Raw genomic sequence first — 9199 nt, forward strand, 5'->3', positions numbered from 1 at the left:
CAAGGTTAACTAAGAGAGTCCCAGGAAGCTTGGCTCTGATTCTCTATTTAGAATTTGATATTATATAAACTATGATATAGTGGGCTCAATGCAATGAAAAGGCAAGGTGGTTGTGATCATAGCTCTTTATGAGGTATAATAGTATGGGGCTGCACTCTAAGACTGGAGAACTGGGCCAATGGGGCCAACTATATACAACTCAGGGTTCCCGCGCAAGCACATGATTGGATCATTCAAACAGGCCAGGGGCTTATGATTGAATCAGGGCAACAGGTCTTTGTACCCTGCTGTCCATTGTGTCTGAGTCCCCAAGCTCTATCCTTATGGCTCCAATGAACACACACCAACAAGAGTCTTCATTCAGGTCCGCATACATAGCATCCCTCCCTCCCTAGTTTGCAAGCTTCAGCAAACATAGCCTCTCAGTTAGGTGGGTTTGTGGTGCTCCCATGTCAACCGCTTAAGTTCAGAAGTGGGCTGAGGAGTGGTCACTACTTCCTGTGCAGTGAGTGGAGGGGTGAGCGATGCTGGGGTTTTGGCTGGTGGTTCAGAGGCCCCAGAGGTCTCTGGCTTGGTCGCCAGGGCCTCTGCTTCGGCCAGTTGGGTCGATGGGGAAGTCAGGACAGCTGGCAGATCATTGGGGCTGTAATCCTCAATCTCGTACCCAGGGGGCTCGCATGACCATAACTGGTCGATGTGCCACCTAATGGTGGACCCGTCTTCCGTGGTGACCTCGTACATAACCAACCCTAACACTGGGGTAACCCAGGCTGGGATCCATGCTGGGCCACCCCCAAAGTTTTTTGCAAAAACTGAGTCCTCTGTACCGAACCCGAGGAGTGCCTGGATTGCCTCTGGCATCTCCTGCAGGTCTAGGGCTCTGTCTGGGTGCATCCGGTCCAGGAGTGTTGACAGCTGCCGGCCCATTAGGAGCTCGGCCGGGCTGCGGCCAGTGGGACAGTGTGCTGAACCAGTAGGCACTCCAGTCCCCATGGATGATGCGGCAGAGCGATTCCTTAGTTGACTGCACCATCCTTTCAGCCTGGCCATTGGTGGCCAGGTGGAAGGGGGCTGACCTAATGTGCCTAATCAAGTTTCGGGCGCAAAAGTCTTGAAACTCACCCGACATGCCATCCCATTGTCGGAGACAAGGGTGTCAGGCAGGCTGTGTGTTGCAAAGACCCTGCAGAGAGCACCTATGGCAGCCTGGGAGGAGGTGGACGGCACTTTCGAGTAGGAGTCCACGATGAGGAAGAAAGTCTGCCCCTGGAAAAATTGCTACCTGGCCCTCAAAAGGGGTGATCAACCAAGGCCTACACTGCATACAGGGCAGGAGGGTGGGCCATGAGAAGGGTAAAGATTGGATAAGAGAACGCAAGAGAACTCCAGCCCTGCCTCCACACCCAAGTGCCCAGATGTGGCATTTCCACCAATGGATGCCTCCTCCTTCTGAGGAAGCAAAGGCAACTCCCCAGCCATAGGGATCATTAGCCAGAGACTCAGGTTGCCCCCCCCCCCCAGTCAGAAACAAGAGATGGACACAAGTTAACTAGCTGGGTTACCTAATGGGGCACTTTATTTAACTGTTAACATTAATTCAAAACAGCAAGGGCCAACTAAACCTGTGGTATGACCAAGGCCAGGGGTATCCAAAATCCCTCCCTTGTCATATAATGGATGAGCCCCCTTGCTCCAGGCAGGAGCCAGCTGGCGTGGCTCGAACCTGGTGGGTACAGCGCAGGGAATCACCCTGAAATCCACCCCCGGAGCCATACAACTCATGGAGAGGATCTGTCCAAGATGTTCCTTAAAGGCAATCTGCTTTCTTTGCCCTGAGCTGTACAAGGGCTGTACTCGTGAGATTCCTGTCCCCAAATGCAGGTTTTTTTTCAGCTGGAGCTCACCAAACTGCAATTCTAACCCACTAAACTCCTGCCATCGCCAAGGCCAAGCCTCTGCATTGGCCCTTGAATCCACTGGGAGGCCCAAGGCCTTCTGCAGCCCTTGCCGTAACTCATCAAAAAAAATGTCCACACTTGTCTCTGAAAAGTGTACACCATAACTCCAGTACAGGTCAACACATTTGGCCCATATACCAGGGTGTGGTAAAAAAAAAATAACCCAAGCCACCCTCCAGAGCCTTTAGCTGCCAGTTTGCTTTGCGGCAAGTCCTGACAATACCCCTGGGGTCACTAATGTCACGTTCTCAGGGCGCAGGCAGGCAGGAGTCCAAAGCCAGTCCAAGGTCAAAGTCCAGGAAGTCAAGGAGGGGCCAAGTCACCAAAGCCAAACCACAAACCGGAATCAGAAGTCAGTGTCCAAAAGCCAAAGAGTCAGGGTGTCAAGAATTCAAGCATGTCAGGATCTGGAATCAGGAAGGAGCATGGATGCAAGCCAGGGAATTGACTTGTTGCTTCCATGAGGTTACCAGGTCCTGGGTGGGAGTTATATGGGAGCCTCAATCAGCCTGCTCCCTGTGTGGCTGCGACTCTGCTAGAACTCAGGGCTGAGAGATCTGAAGCATTGGCGTGCCTCATGTCTTCACTCTGAAACTTCTTTCTGGAGCCTGCTTTGAACTCTTGAGATGGGAGGGGGAGAGCTTGGAGATTGATTGTCAACAACCGGCACTGGTGCCTGGAATGTGGGGAGAGTGATTGATGGGCCAGCTGCTGGTTGTTCGGCTGAGGAGCTGCTTGGCAATTCTTCCAGGTCTGTTAACCCTTCCAGCTCCCCCTCGTCAGGGCTCATGACAGCTAACTCCCTGACAAACTAAGTATGGCTCTTGAGCTGACCAATCAAGGTCTTAAGCCATTGGCTCTTAATAACCTGAAAATCTGCCTGGGCCCCCCAGATCAAAGTTTTCCCCTTGATCAGACCTAAATCATTATCATCCAAGTGGATAATTAAATGTTGGGCAGAGGACCCTTCCTCCCCTCAGACAATAACTGCAAAAGGCCCGGCCACTGTAAACCATGTCAGCCTTGTGGTCCACTGACTGAGACCCAATTGTGAACTGATGGGCACCTGCTTTGCATGATGAGCAGCCCAGAAGACAAAGCTGTATCCACAGATGAAGACTCTCCATCTCTCGTGATGGACAACCAGAGCTGAAAAGAGAAAACAGTGAACCACAGAACAGGAATTCAAGCCCAGCTGGAAAAAGAGAAGTAAACTCAGGGCACAGTCATGGGATGTACATAAGATCTGTAGGCTGATGAGTGCCATCTACCCAGCCATTGAATAAGCTGGGTAGCCCACGGTCACTGCTGTAGAAGCTGCCCTGGTATGAAACGAATGGGTGCAGAACCTTACCCCAAACACCCCAAGCCTGTCAAGAGCAGTAGAAGTAACTGCTCAAAACTGAAGTTTGGTCAAGGGGCTGGAATTCTGGTGGCAAAAAAGCAAGCCACACGTAGATCTCCTGAGGGTCATATAATTGGCCAGAGCAGAAACTGGACACAGTTCCCGATCAGAACATGCACCCAAGGCCAGGGGTATCCAAAACCCCTCCTTTGTCATATAATGGACAACAGCAGTCCCCACGAGCCATTGGTCTGTCTTAGGGTGTCCCCACAAGCCACTGGTCTGTTTTAGAATGTCATAAAGTAATATAGGTCATGTCATCAGCAAGGCGAACATCCCAGGCTAACAGTGCTCAACCAGACGTGTCACCTCGCAACAGCGCAACCAACTCACTAATACAAAATGCTCCAAAGAATGCGACCAAGGCCTCATAAGTGGATGAGCAAACCATGAGTAGGGTTGCCAAGTCCAATTTAAGAAATATCTGGGAACTTTGGGGATGGAGCCAGGAGACATTAGGGGAGGAGCCAGGAACAAGGGTGTGACAAGCATAACTGAACTCCAAAGGGAGTTCTGGCCATCACATTTAAAGGGACGGCACATCTTTTCAATGCCTTCTTTCCATAGGAAATAATGAAGGATAGGGGCACCTTCTTTTGGGGCTCATAGAATTGGACCCCCTGGTCCAATTGTTTTGAAACTTGGGGAATATTTTGGGGAGAGGCACTAGATGCTGTACTGGTGCTTCTACCTCAAAAAACAGCCGCCCCAGATACCCGCGGATCAATTCTCCATTATTTTCTATGGGAATAAATCTCCATAGGGAATAACAGAGTTCCCAGCAGACATTTCCCTCCCCTCCCTCCGCTTTCTGATGACCCTGAAGCGGGGGGAGGGCCTCCAAACCGGGGGATCCCTGCCCCCACCTGGGGATTGGCAACCCTACCATGTAGCCTGAAGGCCCAAAAGGTCTGAATGGCCGGGAAGCCGCAGAAATGTTGCGGTCAAAGCGCTTGAGCACTGTGGAAATTCCTTCAAGGCGTGTGCAGCCTGCCCCTCTCCCAGCAGTAGGCCACACACCGTCTGGCCATCCCAGGGTGTTTCTTTTTGTGCCAGCCCACTTCTGGGTTGGCACCATGCTACACCAGTCTGCCGGTGTGGACCCAGCCATTGTCCACTATGTAAGGTTTTCCTTAGTGTGTAAAAGGAAACTCTTGGCACAGCCCTTCACTGACTTACCCCAAGAGCCTATGGCTGACTCTTCTAAAAATGAGGGTGCTTAGAATGATGTCACTGTGCATACATGTTTTATTAGGAATAAGGCCCATTGTGGGAATGAATAGAACAGCTCTAGAAAGAGGCTTTGGGTAAATGCCCCAGCCTCCAAAGCTGACCATTACAGGTATTTTATACACGGAATTTCTGCAAGTGGGCTGAAGTTAAATCCTACGAAGACAGAGGTCCTTTGCTTGGGCCGCCGCGGCCCGGGGAGGGGGATCCCCCTGCCGGCTTTTGATGGTGCGCCGCTTATGGCGGCGGACAGGGTCAGGAGCTTGGGGGTGCTATTGGAGCCTTCTTTAAAGATGGAGGCTCAGATAGCAGCCGCTGCCAAGTCCGCATTTTTTCATCTTAGACGGGCAAGGCAGCTGGCCCCCTTTCTGGAGCGCGACGACCTAGCAACAGTGATCCATGCTACGGTCACCTCAAGGTTGGACTACTGCAACGCCCTCTACATGGGGCTGCCCTTGTCTCGGACCCGGAAACTGCAGCTGGTGCAGAATGCCGCGGCCCGGCTGTTATTGGGTCTCCCAAAGTGGGAACACATTCAGCCGGGTCTTCGGACTCTGCACTGGCTTCCAGTGATATACCGAGTCCGGTACAAGGTGCTGGTTATTACCTTTAAAGCCCTATATGGCCTGGGACCTGCCTACCTGAAGGACCGTCTCTCCCCACAGGTTCCCCAGAGAGCACTGAGGTCAGGAACACAAAATCTCCTCACTATCCCCGGGCCAAAAGAAGCCCGCCTGAAAGCCACCAGGGAAAGGGCTTTCTCCGTTATGGCCCCCGTATGGTGGAATCAGCTGCCGGAAGAGGTGAGGGCCCTGCGGGACTTAGCGCAGTTCCGCAGGGCCTGTAAGACGACCCTCTTCTGACTAGCCTATACCTAGCCTACATTTAGCTAGGATAACAACCGGAGGAAACTGGCCAGCCATCTGTTCACAGGAAACTGAATTACTCTGTTTTAATGTTTTAACTGCTTAAATTATTTAATTGTTTTACATTTGAAATTGTTTACTTTTAAGTTTGATTAATTGTTGGAAGCCGCCCTGAGCCATCCGTGGGAAGGGCGGGATATAAATCCCAAATAAATAAATAAATCATCTTTCAAAAAGGAAAACAAATATAACCTAGGAGGGAGGGGCTACCAGTTATGCTTCTACCTGGGATAGCCTGTGAAGGAGTGAGAAACCCTGGTACAAACAGCATCATGATAACCCCGGACAACCAGGGGGAGGGACATGGGGTGATCCACTTTAGTACAGAAACAATAAATAGTCTGAGATAAAACTGGGGATGAACCTAAGTTTAGTATAGAGTGTCATTTTGGGGACAGGATGGAACCAGGATTAAAGTCCCAGTGGGGAATCACACCATGTCTCTTCCTTGTGCTGCTGTGTGTCACAAACCCCGAGCAAGAGCTTAGGGGGGGCACTATGTCAGACTCTGTTCATTGACACTATTGCTGAATGCTGATTACTAACCATATTGATCAAAACGCATATATGCTCACTAACCGATAGCAGAACCGTAGAGGGGGGGCCAAGTAGGGAATAGCCAAAGAGTCGCTTCCCAGGAATATCAAAGGGTGTTGGGCCGCCTTTGAAGTGGAGAATGCCCGCTAGATTCTCGCCTCCCCCCTAGAGGCCGCACGGACATTGCCGCCGGGAAATGTAACCACCAACTGAAAAAGATAAGGGGGGAGCCGTGCAAAAACTCTCACATGCAAAAGCAGCCTTTGTTTTGGGAATTGGGGTGTAGATGCAATTGCTTTGATGTAGAATGTTAAATACCACTGATGTGAACTGCTCGCCATCAGTTCCAATACCTATCATGTTGGAGTAACTTTGGAGTATATAATAAATGCAACTTTGTTTCAAATAACAAGTCTGCTCATTTGGAAACTTCGATGAACCTTCGCTGACACTGTGCTTCATTCTATGAGGCTGAAGAGCTGCCTGACTGTGTTACTGCTTGGAATCTTTCCTATCAATTCTCCCACAGGAGTTAATGTTAAAGGTGGGTGCCGTTAGTTGTATCAAAAAGAGAAAACTCCTTTATTCCATTTGTCTGGTTTTTAGCATTGTGGGTATCCTCAGTGAGTGCTGCAGTCTCCTTGAGTTGTGTCAAATTTGAGTGGAAGGCTACGAAGAAGAGAGGCGGCTTCCATGAAAACCAATGGGAAATAACCAAATGGAATTGTGAAAAATGAAAGAATAAGGAAAGAACAACAAAATAAAACTATACAAAACCACCTCGGAATAAAATAGTTACTTTGAAATTAATCATGAAAACAATCATAAAAGACACAGCTGAAAGAAGGGTTTTATTCATGACACTTTCCGTAGGGCTGCTATATCTGAAATTTAAGGGAAACGCAATCCACCTCTTAGTATAAGGATTACTTTTTGTTCCTCTTCACAATTTTGTGTAGAGCTATAGATGTATTCCTGGAGTGAAAGTATTCATTTTTGAAGGGAACTTCCACTTGCTACAAATTGAAGCTGGTGAACCAAGGGGGAAACGGAGGCAGTGGAGTTAGGGAAGATTTTATGGGCTTGTTTCCCCCCCTCCATCCCTTTCTCTGGGACAGGGAAGGGAGAACACACACCTCTAATGTGCACTAATTGGCACAGAGCTCTAAAAGCCCTGCAGAAATAGAAACTTAGTAGAAGCCATCTCTTAGTTCAGCCCCTTCTCTTCATATGCATATACACATAACATTTTCACACAGTTTGCACTCTTCCCAGTTTCATTCCCAGTGTATGTAAAGTTTTTTTTTGTTTCACTCACAATGAAAGATCCCTCGTCTTGCTATAAGCCAATGGTGGGCAGAAGATCACTGAGGAGTAATCAGCAAATCCCCAAGCAATTAAAAATAGTTCTCTGCCCCTTCTTCAGTGCTGCTGTAATCCCTTGTGCTTTCATAAGAATGTAAGAGAAGCCATATTAGATCAGGCCAATGGCCCATCTAGTTCAACACTCTGTGTCACACAGGCCAAAAAAACCCAAGCGCCATCAAGAGGTACACCAGTGGGGCTAGAAGCCCTTCCACTGTGCCCCCCGCCAAGCACAAGAATACAGAGCATCACTGCCCTCTCCTTTAAAGCTAGCCATGCAACTTTTCTTCCTCTTTCACACAGTGGAGGAGGCACACGCATGCACCTTTTCTCTGCATGGGAAAATGACACCGGCCATTTCCTATCCACCCCTCCTTTCTCACACATGCACCCTTGCTCTGGAGGGGAAGGAGAGTCCCATTGACTCCTCCCCACATCAAATCTCCTATTTGCCTCTTCTAGGGAGAGCATGGAGGAACTGTATGCTCTTCCCCTCGCAGGACAAGTTACAGTTTGGGATGGTGGTGGGGCTTACAGCAGGTGAAAGGTTTCACAGCTGAGCCCTGTGGAGCTGCTCTGAAACACTGTTAACTTTTGTGCAAGGTGCCATTTTGTGAATGGCTTCACCTGTGAAGTAGGGGGACTTGGTTTGGGGGGGCTACAGTCCCTGTCCACTACTACCACCAATCCAACATTTTGTGGTCACTAGTTCCTAAATGTCTCGGAAAAAATTAAGCAGTTCCCAGAAATATAAGGTCTGCCGTCCCCGGCTATAAGCTATCAGAATCAGTGAGAGTATTCAAAATCTTCTCCTTGTGCTGAGAGGCCTTTTAAGTAGATTGCACTTGCTATACTTGTATAGCGGATATACCTCCTTGCAGTACAAGCAGGACCTGGGCCAAGATAGAAGAGAGCGTCTACTGCTGGTGACACAAGTTGTACATCTGAGCCCAGACATAGCACCAGTACAATCATAGCATCATGTTTGTCCTCCCACGTTATCCTCCTCAATGATTAATTGACAGAGGGCCTGTATTTTAAAATGCATCATGCTTCTTTAAAACGAGGCAGCTTTTTTCTAACAGAACAGCTCTGCCATTGATTACTATAGAAAGTTTGGCTAGCCAGCCATGATGATGCCGATATTGGATTTATATCCTGCCTTATACCCTGAATCTCAGAGCGGTCACAATCTCCTTTTACCTCTCTCTCCCCCCACAACAGACACCCTGTGAGGTAGGTGGGGCTAAGAGAACTCTCACAGCAGCTGCCCTTTCAAGGACAACTCCTACGAGAGCTATGGCTGACCCAAAGCCATTCCAGCAGCTGCAAGTGGAGGAGTGGGGAATCAAACCCGGTTCTCCCAGAAAAGAGTCCACGCTCTTAACCACTACACCAAATTGGACTGTAGTAGTCTTCAAATATTTGTCACCCCACTGACCAAATTTCTTAAATATAAAACATTACAAAAAAATTTCCCAACCAGACTTTTTCAGTGACGTTTGGAACCTGGGAGAAATAATATTTGCACTAACCTATAAAAATGGTAGTTTCACCCAAACCAACCTTCTGAATCTTAAGATTTCATTCTCAAAGAAATCCAACTTTTTTAAAAAAGATAACCTACACTCTGTAGTCAAACTTACACTCATCCCTACCAATGCCATCTTCTATGTCCGATCATTTCATTAGTATGGCATTTCTCCTTGTGTTGGAACCTCCCATTTTCTCTCTAGGAACTCCTCCTCGTCCTCTTCTATTTTCACAGCTGCCCAGAG

Source organism: Heteronotia binoei, chromosome 13 (genome assembly GCF_032191835.1).
Source record: "Heteronotia binoei isolate CCM8104 ecotype False Entrance Well chromosome 13, APGP_CSIRO_Hbin_v1, whole genome shotgun sequence".
NCBI classification, from domain to species: domain Eukaryota; kingdom Metazoa; phylum Chordata; class Lepidosauria; order Squamata; family Gekkonidae; genus Heteronotia; species Heteronotia binoei.